Source organism: Bubalus kerabau, chromosome 9 (genome assembly GCF_029407905.1).
Source record: "Bubalus kerabau isolate K-KA32 ecotype Philippines breed swamp buffalo chromosome 9, PCC_UOA_SB_1v2, whole genome shotgun sequence".
Taxonomy (NCBI): domain Eukaryota; kingdom Metazoa; phylum Chordata; class Mammalia; order Artiodactyla; family Bovidae; genus Bubalus; species Bubalus kerabau.
This window is the reverse complement of record NC_073632.1, coordinates 88627484-88653073: the sequence shown is the minus strand read 5'-3', so window position 1 is coordinate 88653073 and position 25590 is coordinate 88627484. Positions and strand designations below refer to the sequence as shown.

The 25590-nt window shown below is 41.0% G+C and overlaps 1 protein-coding gene across 14 annotated transcripts in view; it reads right to left on the bottom strand.

The window, feature by feature from the left end:
* The window catches only part of AIG1 (androgen induced 1), a 270184-nt gene that overhangs the window by 205212 nt on the left and 39382 nt on the right, over positions 1-25590 (bottom strand). The window contains exon 1 of one of the 14 annotated variants that reach the window (XM_055535806.1): positions 19716-20166. The exons of the other annotated variants lie outside the window; for them this stretch is intronic. The gene's annotated coding sequence lies outside the window, so the exon portion shown is untranslated. Of the gene's footprint in view, positions 1-19715; positions 20167-25590 lie in introns of those variants that run through there. 14 annotated transcript variants of the gene reach the window in all.

Sequence of the window (25590 nt, the reverse complement as noted above, 5' to 3'; positions counted from 1 at the left end):
GATAAGCCACTTAGATAACTAAGTTCGAAGTGTTCCTGAGCTACTGCAAACACTTAACTGCTTATCTCTTTATCTTAAGTGAAGGCTGCACAGTTCTGGAAACCCTACCTTCCATTGGGAGTATAAGAGGTATAGGGCTTTAGCATCATTCTCTTCCATGCACAGCATGTGTATCTATTATGATATGGATCAGCTGCCTGTGTGTTTTAGATCCAGTGGCTGTTACCCATGCACAGAAGTGGGCTTTACTACACTTAAGTATTGTCCTACACATGGATACCTCTTGAGAGTGTAGCATATTATGAAAATTATTCCCTACTTTTGAATTTCTTAGTCTTCAAAACTCTTTGATTTAAACATATATATGGCAAAGTTTATGATGTGTTTGATATTTAAATTGAGCACATCTGGGAAAATATCTTAATGTCTTCTGGTAGCCAGAATGCTTTCAGACATGAGCTTAGAGACGTGTTAGTTAAGTGATAAAGTGCTATGAAAATTCTTTCTTAGGAACACTCTCTAGAAGTTCCCTATAGGAATGTCTTTGGCAATGTTTTTACTTAAGTCTCTCAATTCCCTCTTTGTTTTAAACTCTTAACAGAATATTATGATTCAGTTACTTATTAACATAATGCAACATAAATTATAGACCTTAGGTTATATCATTAAATTCGTTTCTTTAATTCATTTTTATTTTTTATTTTATTGTAGTAAGAACACTTAACATGAACTCTACCCTCATCAGATTTTAAGGGTATCATCAAGTATTATTAAGTACAGGCACAATGGTATAAAACAGGTCTCTAGAATTTATTCACCTTACGTAACTGAAACTTCGTACCTGCTGATTAGCAACTCCTCATTCCTCTCTGCCCACCCCCTAGCAACCACCATTCTATTCTGTTCTCTGAGTCTGATTATTTTAGAAAGCTTGTATAAGTGGAATCATGCAATATTTGCCCTTCTGTAACTGGCTTTATTTCACTTAGCATAATGTATTAAACTACTAAATTCTTTAAATTAAATAAATCTAGTCAGATGTGGAAAAGCTCTCTACAGATACCTGATGATAAAGCATGTTTACACAACCATTTTCTGGAAGGTGTCATTAACATAAAAAAATTGGTCCCTGTTTTAAGTCCAATCAACAGGTCTGTCTTACCTTAATTTTGAAAGCACATTGTAAACAATGTATATCTCTATTTTAGTAATACTGTAATTATGGACCCAAATCCTTTGGTGTTTTTCCAAATCACTGTGTTTTTAGGTAGTAAATTTAGAAGCTAAGGTTACTATTTCTACTTGAACATTATCACGAAATATTCTGCACGGGGTTGCACATAATCAGCTCCAGTGATGCCCAAATCATCTTTGTGCCTGAATCAACCCCTGATGAGAAAATTCTTTAAATCTTTCAGGCCATGAGGACAACATTTAGTGTAAAAAAAAAAAAAAAAAAAAGCTTTTGGTAGTCACCACAGTGTATAGGGTATAAAGGCTATACTTGAAATATACCCCAATGAATTCGTGCATTAAAATCATGATATATTGTATTTTTCCAAAAGTATGTTATAGCAATGATCATCCAGTTTAGGCCTCCTCTGGTGGATCAGCAGTAAAAATAATCCACCTGCCAATACAGGAGACGTGGGTTCGATCCCTGGGTTGAGAAGATCCCCTGGAGAAGGAAATGGCAACCCACTCCAGTATTCTTGCCTGGGAAATTCCACAGCAGGCTATAGTCCACGGAGTCACAAAAGAGTTGGGCACGACTTAACAGCTAAACAACATATGGTAGTCTACGACATGTAATGTGCATTTATGCAGTTGTTCTGCAAGTTGGCTTTCCCCCTTTCCCACTGAATATTCCGTCTCTGTCTCTTCGCTGGTTTCTTCTTACTTCCTCTGCCTCTAAATTCTGCATACCCCAGGGCTCAGACATTGGAGTGCGTCTGTTTTTCCAGCCTCATCCACTACCTTGAAGATCTGATCCAGTCTCCAGACTTTGGATACTATCTCTGGGATAAGGGCTCCTATTTACATGACATCTCTAGCCAGACCTCTCCCTTGAATTCCAGCTATCTATTCAACGTCCTCATTTGAACATTTCAGATAGGAATCTCCAACTTCACAGGTCCAACACAGACCTTCCTGCATTCCCTGACAAATCTTCTCCTCTCACAGTCATCCGCATCTCCATGGATGGAAATTCTGACTTTATAGTCATGCGTCCCCCAGCTCTGCTTGTGCCATTCTTGTGCAGGTCCTGATGGCTCTACGTCTAAAAATCATGTCCAGAATCTGACACTTTGTACCACTTCTCCTGCTCCCTCTGTGGTCCGAGTCACCAACTCTCCCCTCGGTTGCTGGCAAAGCCTCCTGCCTGACCGTCTGGCTTTTCTGGTTGACTCCACTCTGTTCTATGCAGCAGCCAGAGTGAGGCTATGAAAAGTCAGATCACGTCACCCTGCTCAACGCCCTTCAAAAGCTTCCTATCTCATGCTCAGTAAAAGCCAAAGAGCCCTTTGCAGCACATGCCAAGAGGCCCTTTGCTGTTTCCTGCCACTGTCCCCCTAGCTCACCCTGCTCCAGACCCACTGGTCTTCTGTTTGGGGCCTCTAAATTTGCTGTTTTCTTAAACCATTTTCCCACTGTCTTCATGCAAACCTTACTTGTAGAGAGGTTCCTCCCCAGTGATACTCCCTAGCTCCTATACTGCCTTTTTTTCCTTCCCAAGCAACATTTTAAAATATACTTATTCATTTTTAATTGGAGGATAATTGATTTACAACTTTGTGCTGGTTTCTCTCATACATCAACATGAATCACCCATAGGTATACATATGCCCCCTCCTTCTTGAACCTCCCTCCCACCTCCCATCCCATCCCACCCCTCTAGGCATCACAGAACACTGGGTTGAGCTCCCTGTGTCATAGAGCAAATTCCCACTGGCTACCTATTTTACATATGGTAATGTATATGTTTCCATGCTACTCTCTCAATTCCTCCCACTCTCTCCTTCCCTGTGTCCACAAACCTATTCTCTATTTCTGCATCTCCATTACTGCCCTTCAAATAGGTTCATGGAGAGCAGATTCTAGTGGGAGAAAGGAAAGGATTAAAAAAAAAATGTTGCTCCTTCACAAGCATCATTTTTTATATCCTACCCTTTCTCCCACTAGAATCTGATCTCTATGAGGTTGGTATTTGTTGTATAAGTTATTCACTGGTGATTCCCTGGTACTCAACAAATACTTGCCAAATGAATGAATGAATGATCAAATTTTACCTCTTTTTGTCTTCTCACTTAGAAGACAGGAGCCTGCCCTGCTCAAAATCATTCAACAAGTATGTTTTGAAGGCTGGCTGTCAACCCAGGTCTTTTGATGAAAAGCCCATCCTCTTTCTACCAAGACTTCCCAACTAACTTGTAAAATGACTTCCCTGGTGGCCCAGATTGTAAAGAATCTGCTTGCAATGCAGGAGACCTGGGTTCAGTCCCTGAGTTGGAAAGATCCCATTGAGAAGGGAATAGCTACCCACTCCAGTATTCTTGTCTGGAGAATTTCATGGACAGTACAGTCTGTGGGGCTGCAAAGAGTCAGACAAGACTCAGGGACTAACACATTACCATAGTCTTATCATCTCAGATAAGGAGTACCACCTCAGGCTTGGTTTTCTTAATTAAGTGAAGTGAAGTCGCTCAGTCATGTCCAGATTCTTTGCCACCCTGTGGACTGTAGCCTGCCAGGCTCCTCTGTCCATGGGATTCTCCAGGCAAGAATACTGGAGTGGGTTGCCATATCTACCAGTTCGTGTCCCAGTGGAAGAGCATTAAAAATTTTCACTAAATATTGTAAAGTAATTAGCCTCCAATTAAAATAAAAAAAGATGCTTACTCCTTGGAAGGAAAGCTATGACCAACCTAGATAGCATATTCAAAAGCAGAGACATTACTTTGCCAACAAAGGTTCATCTAGTCAAGGCTATGGTTTTTCCTGTGGTCATGTATGGATGTGAGAGTTGGACTGTGAAGAAGGCTGAGCGCCTAAGAATTGATGCTTTTGAACTGTGGTGTTGGAGAAGACTCTTGAGAGTCCCTTGGACTGCAAGGAGATCCAACCAGTCCATTCTAAAGGAGATCAGCCCTGGGATTTCTTTGGAAGGAATGATGCTGAAGCTGAAACTCCAGTACTTTGGCCACCTCACGAGAAGAGTTGACTCATTGGAAAAGACTCTGATGCTGGGAGGGATTGGGGGCAGGAGGAGAAGGGGACAACAGAAGATGAGATGGCTGGATGGCATCACCGACTTGATGGACGTGAGTTTGAGTGAACTCTGGGAGATGGTGATGGACAGGGAGGCCTGGCGTGCTGCGATTCATGGGGTCGCAAAGAGTCGGACACGACTGAGCGACTGAACTGAACTGAAATTAAAATAAAAAGTAAAAAAAATAAAAATGACCCAAAAAAAAGAACTATAATAAAAAATAAATAAATAAATAAAAAGTACAGAGAAGAATTTTACCCAAAAAGGATGGTAACCACTTCCTGTCTAGATTGTGAACTCATCACAGACAAAGATTATATTTTATTCATTCCCCAATCACCAGTGCTTGGTTCAGAGTTTAGAACTAGGCTGGAGCTAAATGTATGTTCAGTTAAGGAAGAGAACCGTATTAAGCTAACCCTAACCAGGACCACTGAAATGGCCGATGGAAAATGCTGACAGTAAAACTGACAGGTGTCATGGAATTCTGCCCTCTGCTCACTTGTGAAGTAGCCAGAGCGCCTGATGGGAACGCTACTGCTTTATGAATGAGGCAATAAATGAGGAAGGCTGAAGGCGTGTTCTTCAGCAAAAATTATATTCTTGGTCAATAACACTGTGGTCAACCACAGGTGCTTACTTTGTGCCAAGACCTTTGCCTGGTGCTTAACAATCTTATTTAACCACCACAAGAGCCCTTTAAGATAGGATTGCATCACCATTTTACAAACTATAACTAAATAAATATGGGAGGTAGAGTGACTTCCTCAAGCTTGTATATATTCCCGTATTATTGAGTCTTGGGATTAGACCTCTTGACTTCTATACAATGCTTTTATTTATACACAAAAAAGCTATTATCTACACAAAAGCTTCTTTTAAATATGAAAGATAATAAACATTAAATTTACCTTGCCTTCCATGGTATAAATGAATGCAAATATTCTGATTCTGAAACTCACAGCCTTCTATTACATTTCCCCACATTCTTTTACATTTACTTAATTCTTATTTCAACACTGTAATAGAAATGGGGAGTTCCAAACAGGTACAATATTTCAGGGATATAATTTGAGCAGATGAATCAAAAGTTTTTCAAATACTTTTAGAAATGCATCTTACTGGCTCACAGAAACTTACAGACAAGAACATTTATTTCACTGCAGTCCATATATTAACAATCTGGAAATGGTTAACCTGACCCAAATGACATATTTAAACCTTGAAGGAATGGGGGGATATTTCTATATCCTTGAAATGTCACATCTTTCAACAACAGTGAACAACTTGAGAAAATACTCACATAATCAAGTGTGAAAAACAAATAACAGAAAGTAACCAGAGATGACTATAGTTAGTAATACTGTATTGCTTATTTGAAAGTTGCTAAGAGAAGGACACACCTGAGCGACTAGACTGAACTGAACTGAAGAGAAGGATCTCAAAAAAATTCTCATCACACACACACAAAGTAACCACAACCCTGAACACTGACTGTGTGCCAGGCACTGAGCTGAGCTCCCTCCTGACCCATCTCATTTAATCCTTACAAAAACCTCAGAAGCCAGAGACGCCAATAAACTTGCTTTTACAGATTAAAGAATACTGGCCCAGAAAACTTTTATATAGAGCATGATCTCAGTTTATGTAAAACATACAAAGAAATAATGACCTAAAAATATAGTTTTTAGCCAGGATACTTGAAGCAGTTGATGGACATTTGATGTCCATTGATGGACACTACAAGGGGATACAGAACGCTGGGATACTATGTTCTAGTGATTGATAACCAGGAAGCTGACATCCGTTGAAAATTATATCATAGTGTAACTAGCTTTTTCAAGTGGAAAAATACACACTTACAACCTGAACATTTTATTCAAATTATAACTTACTATGTCTAATCAGTAATAAAATAAAAACAGTGCTGGCTTCCTATTTGCTTGTATTCTCTTTCCCTCCCTGCCACCACTTCCAATTTTGTGCATTTTCTTATCCACATATTTTAAAGTGGAGTCAGAGAAGTTTTTTCCATTCATATTTCTGAGAACTTGATGAAAACTTTTAAAGAAAACAGCAAGCTAAAGCATAAACAAGCATTAATATGTCAAAGTTTCTTGAAGTATTTCCCCTTAGGAATTACCTACTATTATTTTATACTACTTTTGCTGTTTTTCAGGAGAAAAAAACAAGCATTAAATTTACTATCCCTAGAAGAGTTTTGAAAATTATATGTTTTGATCGTTTAATTTGAAAATAGACTTTCTATGAACTTCCCTGCTATTCAGGGCCATGAAGTAGATGAAGCAGTTACCTGTGTGGTTGCGTTAGTTGTTAAGCTGAGATTTTGTTTGCATCTAGATTAGGTTAGGAAAATGTTTACAGTGGGTCTCTGTCCTAAGAGAACTTACAGAATCAACAAGTCCTAAGTACATACAGTGTGAAGGACACACATACTGAATTAGCCATGGGGGAAAAATTCTTAAAAAAGGAAAAAAGGCATTTAAAATTGTGGCTACTGTACAGCCTGGACTACTACTTTCTGGAAGGAAACTGTAGATTTGTTAATATATGTAGAAACACGTAGGGTAGAACCTGATTCTCCCACTTACCTCTTTCTAAAAGCTGTGATATTTATTTATGTGCTCACTGTTTCAAACCACTGTCATTTCATCACAAGAAGAAAACTAGCTCACATCTATGTTTTGTAAATGTTTTTACATCAACCTGGTATGCTTTTTAATTCCAGTCCACCGAGTCAACTATTATTCATCTTTCGAGACCCAGCTCCTTTCTCTCCTTGACAAAGTACAGCTGGAAGAAAGATATACACATTGATACTGAGATTTTATATTGTATATTGGTCTATTCTTGCATTTATGTCACTGGATTTAAGTATCTGTTTCTATCTGGCTGCCCCAGAAGACTGTGAGCCTTAAGACTGGGAACATAATGTTCTATCCATCTTTAGATCCTTAGGTTCAGTTCACCTGCTTGAGTATTCAGTTGCCCTTAGGAAAGTATTTTTTACACTCTGAACTTGTTTTCTCTTCTGTAAAATGGTCATAAGAATATATACCACACAGATTTACTGTGAAGACTACTGAGATCTTGCACATGGAAGTGCCTGCAACCTAGGTTGTCATGACTGCTGACTTGAATCTGAACCACTCCATCAGTTCAGTTCAGTTCAGTCTCTCAGTCGTGTCTGACTCTTTGTGACCACATGGACTGCAGCACACCAGGCTTCCCTGTCCATCAAAAACTCCCAGAGCTTACTCAAACTCATGTCCATCGAGTCAGTGATGCCATCCAACCATCTCATCCACTGTTGTCCCCTTCTCCTCCCACCTTCAATCTTTCCCACCACTCATGACCCCATGGACTGAAGCACACGAGGCTTCCCTGTCCCTCACCAACTCCTGGAGGTTACTCAAAACTCACATCCATCAAGTTGGTGATGCCATCCAACCATCTCATCCTCCATAGTCCCCTTCTCCTCCCGCCTTCAATTTTTCCCACCATTCCATGCATCGCTGCAACACATGTCAAAAGAGTAAGTCAGCAGGCAGCAAAATGCCCAAGACCTAGAGCCTCCATACATGATTACCAAACGAATAAATACAATGAACAGAAACCACAGGGCGTAGATCTGTGGTTCTTTGAGTTACAAGAACTTCAAGGATACAATGAAAGCTATGGCCTTTCTCCCCCTATGCACACATACTCAATTTTATGTGGAATTTCAGGGACTCTCCAAACCTCCTGAAGTTTAGTCATGGCCCCTCAAGTCGCTAGGCATCAGTACAAGGCATTCAGTTCAGTTGCTCAGTCATGTCCGACTCTTTGCGACCCCATGAACCACAGCACACCGGGCACAAGGCACTACTGAAGACAATCCTGTATACAGACTAGATGACTCTGGTCCAGATTAATTCAGATTCCTTCTCTGACAGCCAGTGTGAGTTCACCCTGCACTGCATAAGGCTCTGGTCATTACCCTTGGGTCTGGAAGAATACCTATGGAACACTCAACCATGAAGTGTCCTCTCCTGGGATGTGGATGCAGGGAAACCAAAATGTAAAGATCCTGCTTTTCTGGATTGTTTTCTGTGATTTAACAGTATATCCGAAAAAAGAACCAGATGGAACCTTCCAAGGCTTTAGGTTTTTCTCATTCATTGTCAAGGCAAACATTTAGAAAGTCAGGGTGGACATCTGCCTCAAGCAGGGTTAGGGTTTTGGTCAGAGAGTTTCTGAGCACACAAAATAAGATGCTGATTTTCTTTCAAGTCTCCACTAATCTTAATGCATATACCTCTCCAATTAAAATACAGCTGAATACATAGATCTCTGCATACAAACCTCATAATGTCTATTTACATGCTTCAACATCAACTGTAAGTATTTTAACTCCCATACAGTCCTCAGATCCAACCAGTCCATTCTAAAGGAGATCAGCCCTGGGTGTTCTTTGGAAGGAATGATGCTAAAGCTGAAACTCCAGTACTTTGGCCACCTCATGCAAAGAGTTGACTCATTGGAAAAGACTCTGATGCTGGGAGGGATTGGGGGCAGGAGGAGAAGGGGATGACAGAGGATGATATGGCTGGATGGCATCACCAACTCAATGGACTGAGTTTGAGTGAACTCTGGGAGATAGTGATGGACAGGGAGGCCTGGCATGCTGCAATTCATGGGGTCGCAAAGAGTCGGACACGACTGAGAGACTGAAATGAACTGAACTGATACAGTCCTCTTCATGTGGAGACCTGAGGGAACACTCTAAGGAGAGCAACTGGTCACATAGGCTGCAGGGCTGTCAGGAATTTTCCTGGAGATGATCTTTACTCGGTGGACTATTTCTCCACATGTGATTTCTCTAGAGATCCCTTCTGTACACTTTAATAGAACTCTCTTGGACCCAGAATCAGGTGCTGCTTCTTCCTTGTTTTAAAAACACCTGTAACATGGTACACATCAAATCACACCGTAACTATCTGTTGATGCTTCTATTTCTCCTTCTCTATTGTGGGAGTCCCATGGGCAGAGATAATGTCCTACTCATCTGGGCACCCCCAGGGCTTAACACAGTGCTCATTTGTAAAAGCAGCCATGGAGGAGGAACACAAACGTGAAAGGCATGTTCCTTGCCTTCAAGAAGTTCACAGTGGAGTGACCAAAATAGATAATCACAATGTAATTTAACAGAGTCCAGACTGGCAGGGGAAAATGAGATAAGGTCTCCCTAGAGTGTGTCCTATCTTGAGTTCTGGAGAATGACTAGGAGGTGGTCCCCAGGAAGAAGGCGATGGATGAGGACAAGGGTGTGCCTGTTTGGGCAGAAGCAGCAGTGAGTGATAGAAGGAACTGCAAGCAATTCTGGAGAACTAACATCAAGAGATGAGATAAGAGAAGCAGAAAAGAACTCCAGTATGACTAGGTTTAGAACACCACGGTGGGGAGTTCAGCCTTTATGTCAAAGGAAAATAAGTGCCTCTGTACAATTTTCAATAGAGGAGCAGCATATTCAAGAGAGCTCACCCTAAGAGCAGATATAACAGACTAAAGAGTGAGAATACTGAAGGCAGAGGAGCCCGTGAGGAGGCTGTTTAGGAAGGCCACGTGTGAGCAAATGTGGAAACAAAAAAAAAAGCAGTTGTTAATAATATTGAAGGTGTTTCCCAGGTGGCGCTGAGCTTAGTCGCTTCAGTCATATCCAACTCTTCGTGACCCATGGACTATACAATTCATGGAATTCTCCAGGCCAGAATATGGGAGTGTGTAGCCTTTCCTTTCTCAAGGGGATATTCCCAACCCAGGGATCAAACTCAGGTCTCCTGTATTGCAGGTGGATTCTTTACCAGCTGAGTCACAAGGGAAGCCCAAGAACACTGGAGTGGGTAGCCTATCCCTTCTCCAGGGGATCTTCCCAACCCAGGAATTGAACTGGGTGCTCCTGCATTGCAGGAGGATTCTTTACCAACTGAGCTATCAGGGAAGCTGGCCGTGTGCAAAACCAACATTTATGGGACAAAGAGAGCCTGGAAAATGGCCCAAGGAAGAGTGTTAGAGAGGGAGGAGAAAGAGGCAAGGATGATGAGCATCAAGAAAGCCATGACAGAATAGTTTCACAGAGAAGGAATATTTCAATAACCTCAAATATTGAAAAGAAGCTGGAGGAACACAAATGTTTTCACTGAATCTGACAATGAGGAGGTTTTGTGTCTTGAAAACAGTAATTTCAACAGACTTCAGGAATCAGGAACCAGTGTGAGAAGTGAGCTGGAGTTGAGACACTGAAATCAGGGAATAAGAAATATTCTTTCCCAAAGAGTGTCTGGGAAAGGGAAGAAAAATAGACGAATAATTACAGGGACCCTAAGAGACTTCAACTCTGAAACAGTATGCTTTCACTGACTCATGAATGATTTATGAAATTTTGAAGTATTTTTTTACTTAATGGGAAATCTACTTGATAGTAAATCCAATGAATTTCTCCCTTACTCAGTCACCTGAATAATATTTTGATCATTAATGGTAAAATGTTTAATCTCTGGCAATTGGTGAAGAAAGTCAAACATTTAGGAAGGAAGGTCCAGGATGTAATTTATTTGTTTAGAATGGGCCTTTGTTTAATGTCAATGAATGTGGTTCAGATACTTAAAATGCACATTGGTTTCTTCATTCAACTATGCAATTACCCAAGGCAGTAAGTCAGTATGCTTTTCAATTCTCTGTCATTCTTCCCACACCCATCTGCTGCTTTTAAGATTTCCAGAGACTCCATCTGGACAAGACATACTGCATCTCACCTACCTCAAACCACCACCCAAAAAAACCCCACACCTCCTCTTCAAGGCACAAGGGCACTTCCTCTCTTCAGCTTCAAAATAGTTTCTCCATAACATTTTGCTTAAGGTTGTGAGTCGAAAGGAAGATTTTGCTTTTATACAAATTAGAAGCAGCTCTCAAACTACAAAGAAGGCACATTACCGGAAAAAAGCTAAAGAAAGATGTGTAAGACCACCACATAGAAAAACCACAGAACTTTACAGAGATAAGGTTAAAAGGAGCCCTAAAGAAATGGAGGAATATACTATGTTCCCAGAAGGTACCATATTACAAAATGTGAACTCTCCCTAAATTGACAGCACTCAATGTTATTTCAATTAACAACCTAATTTTTTATGTAAAAAAAAAGGATAGTAAGCTGATTTTAAAATTAAATAGAAATGCAAAAGGCCAAGAGAAATCAAAACAATCTTTAAGAATAAAGTTGGAGGACTTACAGTATCAGATATCAAGATTTAATTTATGCTACTGTAAGTGTGTGCCAAGGACAGATATATAGACCAATAAGATAGAAGAGAATCCAGACACAGGCCGACACATAACAGTCATCTAATATAGAACAAAGCTGCCACTGCCATTCTGTAGGTGAAAAAACAGACATCCATGTGAGAGAGAAGACTCCTACCTCACACCACACACCAAATTCACTACCAGATGGACCATAAATGTGAGATGTCAAATGACAAAACTAGAATATAGAATACGGGAATATCTTCATGATCTTGGATTACATAGCTATTTCTTAAAAGGGCAAAAGTAATCATGTACAGCAGTGGAACAGATTAATAAAATGGCTTTGTTGAAAATAAGAATTTTTTTTAATTGGAGGCTAATTACTTTAAAATATTGTAGTGGTTTTTTGCCACACATTGACATGAATCGGCCATGGGTGTACATGTTTCAATTGCTCAAAAGATGCAGTGTAGAGTTACGACAAGCAATATTTAAAAATATATATATTTGTAATAAAGGTACTTCTGAAATAGTATCAATTCAGATCAGTTCAGTCACTTAGTTGTGTCTGACTCTTTGCGAACCCATGGACTGCAGTACGTATGCCAGGCTTCCCTCTCCATCACCAACTCCCAGAGCTTACTCAAACTCATGTCCATCGAGTTGGTGATACCATCCAACCATCTCATCCTCTGTCATCCCCTTCTCCTCCCACCTTCAATCTTTTCCAACATCAGGGTCTTTTCAAATGAGTCACTTTTTCGCATCAGGTGGCCAAAGGATTGGAGTTTCAGCTTCAGCCATCAGTCCTTCCGATGAATATTCAGGACTGATTTCCTTTAGGATGGACAGGTTGGATCCCCTCACTGTCCAAGGGACTCTCAAGAGTCTTCTCAAACACCACAGTTCAAAAGCATCAATTCTTCAGTGCTCAGCTTTATCTTTAGAGTCCAACTCTCACATCCATACATGACTACTGGAAAAACTATAGCTTTGACTAGATGGACCTTTGTTGGCAAAGTAATGTCTCTGCTTTTCAATATGCTGTCTAAGTTGGTCATAAATTTTCTTCCAAGCAGCAAGCGTCTTTTCATTTCATGGCTGCAATGACCATCTGCAGTGATTTTGGAGCCCTCAAAAAGAAAGTTTCTCACTGTTTCCATTGTTTCCCCATCTATGTGCCATGAAGTGATGGGACTGGATGCCATGATCTTAGTTTCCTGAATGTTGAGTTTTAAGCCAACTTTTTCACTCTCTTCTTTCACTTTCATCAAAACGCTCTTTAGTTCTTTGCTTTTTGCCATAAGGGTGGTGTCATTTGCATATCTGAGGTTATTGATATTTCTTCCAGCAATCTTGATTTCAACTTGTGCTTCATCCAGCCCAGCATTTCCCATGATGTACTCTGTATATACGTTAAATAAGCAGGGTGACAATATACAGCCTTGAGTTACTCCTTTTCCTATTTGGAACCAGTCTGTTGTTCCATGTCCAGTTCTAACTGTTGCTTCTTGACCTGTATACAGATTTCTCAAGAGGCAGGTCAGATGGTCTGGTATTCCCATCTCTTGAAGAATTTTCCACAGTTTGTTGTGATCCACACAGTCAAAGGCTTTGGCATAGTCAATAAAGCAGTAGATGTTTTTCTGGAACTCTTGCTTTTTTGATGATCCAGCAGATGTTGGCAATTTAATCTCTGGTTCCTCTGCCTTTTCTAAATCCAGCTTGAACATCTGGAAGTTTACAGTTCACGTACTGTTGAAACCTAACTTGGAGAATTTTGAGCTTTACTTTGCTAGCGTGTGAAATAAGTGCAATTGTGCAGTAGTTTGAACATTCTTTGGCATTGCCTTTCTTTGGGAATGGAATAAAAACTGACCTTTTCCAGTCCTGTGGCCACTGCTGAGTTTTCCAAATTTGCTCACATATTGAGTGCAGCACTTTCACAGCATCATCTTTCAGGATTTGAAATAGCTCAACTGGAATTCCATCACCTCCACTAGCTTTGTTCGTAGTGATGCTTTCTAAGGCCCACTTGACTTAACATTCCAGGATGTCTGCTCTAGGTGAGTGATCATACCATCATGATTATCTGGGTCATGAAGATCTTTTTTGTACAGTTCTTCTGTGTATTCTTGCCACCTCTTCTTAACATCTTCTGCTTCTGTTAGGTCCATATCGTTTCTGTCCTTTATTGTGCTCATCTTTGCATGAAATGTTCCCTTGGTATCTCTAATTTTCTTGAAGAGATTGTTAGTCTTTCCTATTCTATTGTTTTCCTCTACAGCTTTGCACTGATCTCTGAGGAAGTCTTTCTTTTCTTTACGTGCTATTCTTTGGAACTCTGCATTCAAATAGGTATATTTTTCCTTTTCTCCTTTGCCTTTCACTTCTCTTCTTTTCTCAGCTATTTGTAAGGCCTCCTCAGACAACCATTTTGCCTTTTTGCATTTCTTTTTCTTGGGGATGGTCTTGATCACTGCCTCCTGCAAAATGTCACGAAGCTCCGTTCATAGTTCTTCAGGCACTCTATCAGATCTAATCCCCTGAATCTATTTCTCACTTCCACTGTATAATCATAAGGGATTTGATTTAGGTCACACCTGAATGGTCTCGTGGTTTTCCCTACTTTCTTCAATTTCAGTCTGAATTTGTCAACAAGGAGTTCATGATCTGAGCCACAGTCAGCTCCTGGTCTTGTTTTTGCTGACTTTATAGAGCTTCTCCATCTTTGGCTGCAAAGAATATAATCAATCTGATTTTGGTACTGACCATCTGGTGATGTCCATGTGTAGTCATCTCTTGTGTTGTTGAAGGAGGGTGTTTGCTATGACCAGTGATAAAAAGTGTAATTTTATACCCTAGAGCCAGGCTCTGGGTCCCATCCAGCTGAAGTTGTTAAGTGAGAATTCTCTGAGCTGCCCTTCTAGTTGGTATTTCTAGAAACAGAGGTTAGATCAGTGAAAAGGGAAAGCAAGGAGTTCTATTTCGCTTGTTGTGCTAGCAAATAGACACCACGAATGACCATCATAGTCAAAAAATCTGTTAGCCTTTGACCTGCTTCGTTTTGTACTCCAAGGCCAAATTTGCCTGTTACTCCAGGTGTTTCTTTACTTCCTACTTTTGCATTCCAGTCCCCTAAAATGAAAAGGACATCTATTTTGGGTGTTCGTTCTAGAAGATCTTGTAGGTCTTCACAGAATCGTTCAACTTTAGCTTCTTCAGCATTACTGGTCAGGGCATAGACTTGGATTACCGTGATATTGAATGGTTTGCCTTGGAAACAAACAGAGATCATTCTGTCGTTTTTGAGATTGCATCCAAGTACTGCTTTCTGGACTCTTTTGTTGACTATGAAGGCTACTCCATTTGTTCTAAGGAATTCTTGCCCACAGTAGTACATATAATGGTTATCTGAGTTAAATTCACCCATTCTAGTCCATTTTAGTTCATTGATTACTAAAACGTTGATGTTCACTCTTGCCATCTCCTGTTTGATCATTTCCAATTTGTCTTGATTCATGGACCTAACATTCCAAGTTCCTATGCAATATTGCTCCTTATAGCATCAGACTTTACTTCCATCACCAGTCACATCCACAACAGGGTATTGTTTTTGCTTTGGCTCCATCCCTTCATTCTTTCTGGAGTTATTTCTCCACTGATCTCCAATAGCATATTGGGCACCTACTGAACTTGGGAGTTCATCTTTCAGTGTCCTATCTTTTTGCCTTTTCATACTGTTCATGGGGTTCTCAAGGCAAGAATACTGAAGTGGTTTGCCATTCCCTTCTCCAGTGGACCATGTTTGGTCAGAACTCTCCACCATGACCCGTCCATCCTGGGTGGCCCTACACAGCATGGTTCATAGTTTCAGTGAGTTACACAATGAAATGGATATATACTTATAGTTTTTAAGCTTCCTACAAATCAAAAAAGAGAGACTATGCATTTTTTAATAGCAAAGGACTTTAACAGGCATTACATAAAAAAGGCTAGTGAAATTGTCAATAAGCAAATAAAAAACTTAACATTATTGATTAAATACATTAAAAGATAATGAAGTATTAATTATAACCTTTCAGTTCAGTTCAGTTCAGTTCAGTTGCTCAGTCATGTCCAACTCTTTGCAACCCCACGAATCGCAGCATGCCAGGCCTCCCTGTCCATCACAAACTCCCAGAGTTCACTCAGACTCACGTCCATCGAGTCAGTGATGCCATCCAGCCATCTCATCCTCTGTTGTCCCCTTTTCCTCCTGCCTCCAATCCCTCCCAGCATCAGAATCTTTTCCAATGAGTCAACTCTTTGCATGAGGTGGCCAAAGTATTAATTATAACCCTTAGAATAGCTAAATTAAAATAATAAAATAATATTTTAAAAATTGACACTACAAAGTGTTGGTAAAAAGTGAAAGTGAAAGTTGCTCAGTTGTGCCTGACTCTTTGTGACTCCATGGGCTATATATACAGTCCATGGAATTCTCCAGGCCAGAATACTGGAGTGGGTAGCCTTTCCCTTCTCCAGGGGATCTTTCCAACCCAGGGATCAAACCCAGGTCTCCCACATTGCAGGCGGACTCTTTACCAGCTGAGCCACAAGGGAAGCCCAAGAACACTGGACAGGGTAGTCTATCCCTTCTCCAGGAGATCTTCCTGACCCAGGAATTGAACCAGGGTTTCCTGCATTGCTGGTAGATTATTTACCAATTGAGCTATCAGGAATGCCCTACGTGTGGGTGAAGACACAGAATAACTGTAACTTTTAAACACTGCTGGCAGGAATGTAAAAATTTAAAGCCACTCTGGAAAACTGTTAGGCAGTACCTACTAAGCTAAACATGGGTGTATTAACAGTTGATGTTAACCAAGCAATTCTACTCCTGGGAAAGCACACTCATGCACCAAACACATGCACCAGCATGTTCACCGATGCATTATTCCCAAAAGCTTAAAACAGAAACTAACCTCAAAGTGTGCCAGCAACAGAATGGAAGGTAAATTTTAAAATACCTAAAACAGAATCTTACACATTAATGAAAAAGAAGAAATCACTGCTACATGTAAGCACATGGATGAATCATGTAGATTACAATACCGAGCAAGAAAAGCTAGACAAAAACCCTAGCACAAATGCATGATTCCATTTCCATAGAAACCAAGGAGAGGCAGCACTAGTCCATAGTGACAGAGGCCATAACAGTGGTTACCTCTGAGGAGGTGATGACAGGGAGGGGACCAGGCAACTTTGGACTGCTACTTGAGATCCTGATCTGGGTGTTGGTTACACAGACATGTTCCCTTTGGAAAAGTTTTCTGAGATACTCACATAAGATCTGTGCATTTCTCGGTATACCTGTTGTGTTTATAAAATAAATAAATGAGTGAATTAACAAGTGTGTGAATAAATGCATATATAAATGGGATATATTAAGGAGGTGTGGTCAAATGTATGGAATTATAGCATTCCACACTAATACATCTATGTGTTAGTCGCTCAGTCATGTCCAACTCTTTGCGACCCCATGGACTGTAGCCCGCCAGGCTTCTCTGTCCGTGGAATTCTCCAGGCAAGAATACTGGAGTGGATTGCCATTCTCTTCTCCAGAGAATACATCTATAGCCCCAGGGCTTAAAAGGCATTTCTAATAGTAAATATCTTAGAACTTTAGATATCTATTTAAATATCACTTAGAACGTTAGATATCTATGAGCGTACCACATATGGTGACTCCCAGGTGGCACTAGTGCTTAAAAAACAAACAAACTCATCTGCTAATGCAGGAAACTCAAGAGATGCAGGTTTGATCCCTGGGTCAGGAAATCTGCTGGAGGTGGGCATGACAACCCACTCCAGTATTCTTGCCTGGAGGATCCCATGGACAGAGGAGCCCAGCGGGCCACAGTCCACAGGATGCAAGGAGTCAGACATGACTGAGCGACTTAGCACACTTGGCACACACATACATACCACATATATGTATCTGGCTGAAACTGGCAAAGGCAAGTGTTAATATCCACACATACAGTTAAAAGTGTAATTTTATACCCAAGAGCCAGGCTCAGGGTCCCATCCAGCTGAAGTTGTTAAGTGAGAATTCTCTGAGCTGCCCTTCTAGTTGGTATTTCTAGAAACAGAGGTTAGATCAGTGAAAAGGGAAAGCAAGGAGTTCTATTTCGCTTGTTGTGCTAGCAAATAGACACCACGAATGACCATCACAGTCAGATGATGTTTTTCCTTCCAAGTTCTTTTGCTTGATCTTAGGTTTCTCAAGATACTGTCTTAAATTGAGTAAATTTTTCTTAAATGCTGCGTAGTAAGTGGGAAATCTTGCAGAAAATTTTTATCTTAACCACTTTTGGTAGAGTAAATCTGGAATGTTTTTAAACTAGATCTGAGTCTAGAGCCTCTAATTCACATTACAATAATCTTACACAGCAAACATGGTAGACAAAAACCTTCATGGAGTCACCTGTGACCACATGGGATATGACCTTCCCTGTACTCTGAAACAGAACTGTAAATTGAGAGACACAATTCAGCGTGAAAGTTTTTGTGCAGCCATTGTGACAAGTCTAAACGTTTAAGCAAAATATATTTCTCCAGCTAAAACAACAATAATTCATGCAGATGAATTTTCAGAGGGAAGTTTTCTGTAAAAACCATGTTGTCCATCATCTATATAACCAGACCATGAACCTAATGAAAGTATTTGTTCTCTATTTCCCTCCTTTAGAAGAAATACAACTAAACAAACACAAAGAACCACAGAAACCAAAACACACAAAAGATGTTAAGTAGAAACATTTCCAGGTTATCATGATGTAAGGATATTTTAGTGATTCCCAAGTTTTCAGAAAAGATTTGTAACCTAGGAGTTCTAAGAACCAATATCACAGAAACTATCCGCCTCTGAGTCAGAATTCTTCTCCCCTTCCCTGAGTCATCTCGTTCCCTCGGAGTCTTCAGTAAACCTCCTTCCCCTCTGCATTTTAGCCCCCTGAAAGAAAGGTTCAGTGCTAGATAGATGGACGCTGGGGTGTCCACACATGCCCAGTTGGCATAGTTTCATTGCTTGCACTTGGAAGCGGGCAAGTTTTCCAGTTTATTCTTGAGGACCTGCATTTTCACTTCTAGTTTGAAAATATCTCAGTTCAGTCACATATCACTAGAAATCAGTATACCTAGTTCCCACAGTCTAGATGATAGATGTCTAGTCTGTGGCAAAGTTTTAGATAAGCTATCACTTTTGCTCTGTCTAGATAAATTATCCTTGCAGGTTATTTACTGATGACACATACCTGCAATGTGTAGGCATCGTTATGTGGACATGAATCTTTGACTTTATTTGTACATCAATAAAAAAAAAAAACTGTTTTTCCCTCAAAAAAATTCTTGACTGAATGTTTGACACAACCTATACAAATTTTATCATAAAGGAAGGCTTTCCTATTGTTCAATCACCAAGTTATGTCTGACTCTTCCAGACCCCATGGGACTGTAGCACGCCAGGACTCCCTGTCCCCCACCATTTGCCCAAGCCACTGAGCTACCAGGGAAGCTACAGAAACTATAAAAATTGATATATTTAACTTTTAAAATAGAAAAATGCCTGAATTAAGTGCAGGAGTAGGATCTGGGGAGAAGCAGCAGCAATGAAAAGAAGCCACTCCGAACTTAAGCCAATGTCAAAAATAAACAGGAATAAGTTCGAGAATTAGGAGAACAGAAAAATTCCTTTCCTAATTGAGAGTTATCCAAATGCTTATCAGTAGGAAACCAGTATATTTACTTATACATTCAATAAATACTTCGGGCTTCTCTGGTGGCTCAGGTGAATCCCTGGGTTTGATCCCTGGGTCGGGAAGATCCCCTGGGGAAGGAAGAGGCAACCCACTCCAGTATTCTTGCCTGAGAAATCCATGGACAGAGGAGCCTGATGGACTGCAGTCCGTCAGACTGCAAAGAGTTAGACACAGTGACTAAACCACCATCACTACCAAGCATGCTGCTAGCCACTGTGTTATGGGATGAGGTTTTGGAAATGACCAGGTTGTAGCCCCTGACCTCAGTGAATGCAGGGTGAATTGGAAGAGACAAACAAGAAACAATAAAACATCTATTCATCTTCTAGTACCGAAAGCGGAATGGCTTAAACAGCAAAAACATCTTGTCTCACAGTTCTGAAGGCTAGAAGTCCGAGATTAAGGTGTCAGCAGACTGGCTCCTCCCGAGGCCTGTGAGAGGAACACTATACTATGCCTCTCCCCAACTCACGGTGGTTTCCTGGCCATCTCTGGCCTTCTTTGGCTGTAGAGGCATTACCCTAGTCTCTGCCCTCATCTTCAGAGTGCTCTCCCATGTGTGTGTTCGGGCAAAATTCTCCGTTTTCAAGGATGCCAATCATGTTGGATGAGGGGCCCACCCTATGCTTCAGGATCTCAACTAATTACATCTTGCTTTTCAGTCACTCAGTCGTGTCCATCTCTTTGCTACCCCATGTACTGCAGCACTCCAGGCTCCTCTGTCCTTCACCATTTCATGAATTTTGCTCAAATTCAGGTCCATTGAGTCAGTGATGCCATCCAACCACCTTATTCTCTGTCATCCCCTTCTCCTCTTGCCCTCAATCTTTCCCAGCATCACAGTCTTTTCCAATGAGTGGAATCAGGTGGCCGAAGTCCTGAAGCTTCAGCTTCAGCAACAGATTTCCAATGAATAATCAGGGTTGATTTCCTTTAGGACTGACTGGTTTGATCTCCTTGCTGTCTGGTTTCATTCTTAGGTACTGGATGTTAGGACTTCAACATTAGAATTTGTGCTGCATGCCAAGTCACTTCAGTCATGTCCGACTCTGTGTGACCCAAGGACTGTAGCCCACCAGGCTCCTCTGTCCAAGGGATTCTCCAAGCAAGAAGAATTTAGGGGCGGGGGTGGGGCACAATTCAGTCCATCACTGTACAGAAAGAAAAGGCATTCAGTTTCACTGTACTCCCCTATCAGACTTTGGGGATCCTTGTAGAAAGGCTACCATTTCCTTAATGGCCTCCATTCCTACCATCTTTCCCCAAAAGTCAATCTCCTGTTCCCACCATCTGCCCTGCTTGGAGGCTGGCTGCCTGTAGAGCTAAATTCTCATGAATGACAACTACTGCGGCTGGTGTGCCCAAGAACTGGGAAGCTCTGCGAAGGTCCTCATGTTCTATTGCACTTCCAAAGCAAAGCCCTATGTCTGAACCCAGGCTACTGAAGTTTCAGAAAACAAATCAGAGAACTCAATAACACATTCCTCTACAGTAAATGATCCATTTCACTTGCATTGCCAATTCAAGGGTAAAATTGTGCTTGTGCACGTTTTTTCTCTGGAGCTGTGGAAAGGATATTGACATGGTTTGACACTTTTTCTCAGTAAAACTTACACTTCATAGTGTTTGTGGTCAACTTGAGGAAGCATTCCAGCTATCAACTCCTAGGCAAGTATTTTAGATTTAAGGAGGTAAGTGGAATTAAAATTATGATACTCAACAGGCGGCTGTGCTTCCTGATTTTTCTCTCTGAAGGTCTATGCTCTGATCACTCACCATTCATAGCTTTATCAGTACCTTCACCTTGAACATGACTCACAGGTCATGCCTCTTCTGAATGGCATGGAGGACTCTGTCTTTCCCCCTCAAATGCTGCTCAGTACCTCTCACTCTTCATGTTATCTTGAATCTTCTCTTTGGGCAACCAAATTCCTTAACTTTACCTGGCCTGACCACACCCTCAGTATTCTGCTCTGGTCCTGTTGATCTGTGACATGGGCTCTTACTTTAAATGAAATTTTGTAAAAAATAAAGATACAAAATGGAATATTACTCAGCCATAAAAAGGAATGGAACTGGGTCATTGGTAGTGATGTGAATGAACCTAGAGTCAAGTAAGAGTGAAGTAAAACAGAAAGAGAAAAACAAGTATCATATATATATAAAATCTAGAAAAATGGTACTGATGAACCTATTTGCAGGGCAAGAATAAGAGAGAAGAGATGCAGATGTAGAGAACAAACTTGTGGACATAAGTGGGGACAGGAGAGGTGGAATGAACTGAGAGAGTTGCACTAACAATACACTGCTGCTCCTGCTGCTGCTGCTGCTGCTAAGTCGCTTCGGTCGTGTCCAACTCCATGTGACCCCATAGACGGCAGCCTACCAGGTTCCTCCGTCCCTGGGATTCTCCAGGCAAGAATACTGCAGTGGGTTGCCATTTCCTTCTCCAATGCATGAAAGTAAAAAGTGAAAGTGAAGTTGCTCAGTCATGTCTGACTCTTCGCAACCCCACGGACTGCAGCCCACCAGGCTCCTCCATCCATGGGAGTTTCCAGGCAAGAGTACTGGAGTGGGGTGCCATTGCCTTCTCCACTACCATGTGTAAAATAGATAGCTAACAGAAACCTGTATATTGTCCCCTGCTTATTTAACTTATATTCAAAGTACATTATGAGAAATGCTGGACTGGATGAAGCACAAGCTGGAATCAAGATTGCCGGGAGAAATATCAATAACCTCACATATGCAGATGACACCACCCTTATAGCAGAAAGCGAAGAAGAACTAAAGAAAGAACCTCTTGATGAAAGTGAAAGAGGAGAGTGAAAAAGCTGACTTAAAACTCAACATTCATAAAACTAAGATCATGGCATCCGGTCCCATCACTTCATGACAAATAGATGGTGAAACAGTGGAAACAGTGACAGACTTTATTTTTTGAGGGGCTCCAAAATCACTGCAGGTGGTGACTGCAGCCATGAAATGAAAAGATGCTTGTTCCTGGGAAGAAAAGTTATGACCAACCTAGACAGCATATTAAAAAGCAGAGACTTTACTTTGCCAACAAAAGTCCATCTAGTCAAAGCTATGGCTTTTCCAGTAGTCATGTATGGATGTGAGAGTTGAACCATAAAGAAAGCTGAGTGCCAGAGAATTGATGTTTTTGAACTGTGGTGTTGGAGAAGACTCCTGAGAGTCCCTTGGACTGCAAGGAGATCCAACTAGTCCCTCCTAAAGGAAACCAGTCCTGAATATTCATTGGAAGGACTGATGCTGAAGCTGAAACTCCAATTCTTTGGCCACTTGATGCGAAGAACTGACACATTTGAAAAGACCCTGATGCTGGGAAAGATTGAAGGTGGGAGAAGAAGGGACTACAGAGGATGAGATGGTTGGACGACATCAACCATGCCGTCATGACATGGGTTTGAGTAAACTCTGGAGTTGGTGATGGACAGGGAGGCCTGGCATGCTGCAGTCCATGGGGTCACAAAGAGTTGGACATGACTGAGCGACTGAACCAAACTGAACTGAACAGAAACCTGCTGTATAACACAGGGAGCTCAGCTTGGTGCTCTGTGATGACAAAGAGGGATGGAAGGGTGGGGGTGTCAAGGGAGGGGATACGTGTATACTTATAGCCATGCTGCTGTACAGCAGAAACTAACACAACATTACAAAGCAATTATCCCTCAACTTAAAAAAGTTTTAAAAATATAGAAATGTGGCCATGAGTTGAGAGGTACTGTAAGAATCCTATCTTAGCTGAGCTAAACTGCTAATATGCCATTTTTCTGCCCAGGATAAACATCCCTAGTTCCGGAGTTTACTTTCAGCTTACAAGCTGGAGCTGTGGGACACACTTGGGATCTTCTATGGCTTCTCTGGTTTTCTCTCTGATGCAGCACAGAAAAACAAAAACAGAAGGGCTCAAACCTCGGACAGGCTAAGAGGTCTATGGTGAACCAAATGTCACACACTCCAAGGTCTTTAAAAGTACACAGCACCCAGCTGAGACAAAGGACCACTATGCTGCTGCACAGATGGCATCTTCAGGATGGGGACGGAGGCCTCCATGGAGAAGAGTCCCTCACTAAGATGAGGTCAGAGCAAAGCTCCACCCTCAACATTAAGAGACACCAGAGTCCTACATTTATTACTGTGAAGGGAGTAGAGGAATACAAGGCCAAGGGCTGTAAGTGCCAGAAATTTTCAGTGTTAGTACTTTTTATCTTGGATTCTTGTTTGTTTCCATGGAATGATTAGTTGTAAAACTCTTAACAAATTCTAAGGAGGCATTAGAATGGCAGCAAAGAGGATTCTCAGAAATCACCCTAGACCAACCCTCAACTCCATGTTTGCTTATCTCGTGGCTTCTCCGGAACACCTCTGGGGTTGATTAAAGTAACAGTTGATTCATTTCACTGTACAGCAGAAATTAACACTGTAAAGCAAATATACCCCAATTTAAAAAAATGCATTCCAAAATACATTAGGTACAGATGAACACTGTTGGATTCCACTTATATAAAGTATTTACAAGAGTCAAACTCAGAGTCAGAATGTACACTGGTGAATGCCAGGGACTGCGGGGGTGGGTGGTGGGGGTGGGGAGGGGAGATGGGGAGTTAGTGTTTAGTGGGAACAGTTTCAGTTTAGGGAGGTGAAAAAGCCAGGAGATGGATGATGGTGAGAGTTGCATGACAATGTGAGTATACTCAGTGCCACCGAACTATACAGCTAAATATGGTTAAAATAGTATCTTTTATATTATTTTTACCACAATAAAAAAAAAACCATCTCTTTCCATCGTACCCACAAGTGTCATCACCAGCAGCAGCAGTAGCAACAATAACAATCAGAAATACCACCAATTCCTTCCTTGGAGGGCAGGAAGGGCTGGCAAAATCTTTTGATGGGGCAAGTACTTTTCATTCAGTTTTTTGTAAGAATCCTGGCTAGTGACCAAACCCCCTTCCATGGCCCTAGTAATTCTCCTTTAGTGAATAATTTTGGGTTTGAACTTATCAGAAAAAAAATGAGGTTCAGCAGCTTGTTTTTGAAGGCTTCTATATTTATCATATCTCCCCTGTTTCCCAGTGCTATAAATGAGACCTCAATGTGCTAAAACAGTTTACTTCTAAACACAGTCATAGACTTCCCCAGGCAAAGGAAGAATCGTATATACTTTCTACCAAGCACTGGGGTTCTGAAGGTAGGTGGACTTAACTTGACTAATCAGGGTCACCTTAGAAGCCAACCATGATGGTAAGGAGTAGACCTTCCAATCATTCATAAGATCCTGTACATCTCTCATTCACGATTCTTCTATGGTGTTTTATAAGTGTTTGGGTCTGATGCTCCCATTACACAGCAACATTTTTGAAGGCAAAGGCTGGGTGTTACTTATCATTGTATTACCACAACTTATCAGAGCAATGCATAGTAGGTGTTCAGGAAGTGTTTGCAGGGTCAGTCAGTCCACGAATAGAAATGGCCAGTTTTCATTGCCTTTGTGTTGATTTTAAATGTACACTCCAGCAACACCCTCCAAAAGTATAGATTCACTGCTAATGGCCCAAGTCCTATTTGAATACTAGATACTTGTGCCTAAAGTGTACACAAATCTTCAGGACCTTGGTCAGGACTTTGGGACATTATAAAAGATAAAGTGGTGATCAGATGTATGGAGTTTGGGGTTTGTTTCTTTACTTAGTTTGGATTTGGCTTTGATGAAAGTATCAATAATGACTTCAGCATGTCTACACCTGTCTGCTTCTAAGAAACTTTCGGATTCTACTAAGTCAGTTATCTGTTAACTAGAACAGGAGGTAAAGATGTATGACGTGGTGAAAGATATTAAATATCTTAATATCAAGCAATAATATTATTTTACCTAGAACGCTTTTACATGCAGGGATCTGAATGATAAACTGAATGCAACTAATGTAATTTCCCATTGGGTATGTTCTGTGTATGAGTTTTAAAAAATATCCAAAGAGACCTGAAATAATGACATTTTCATTTAACGTGTCCTGGTTGCTTTAAGTCATTCTTCTAACTGTAAATGTTTCAGTTCAGTTTACTCACTGATGTGTATCTGACTCTTTGCACCCCATGGGCTGCAGCATGCCAGGCATCCCTATCCATCACCAACTCCTGGAGTTTGCTCAAACTCATGTCCATTGAGTCCATGATGCCATC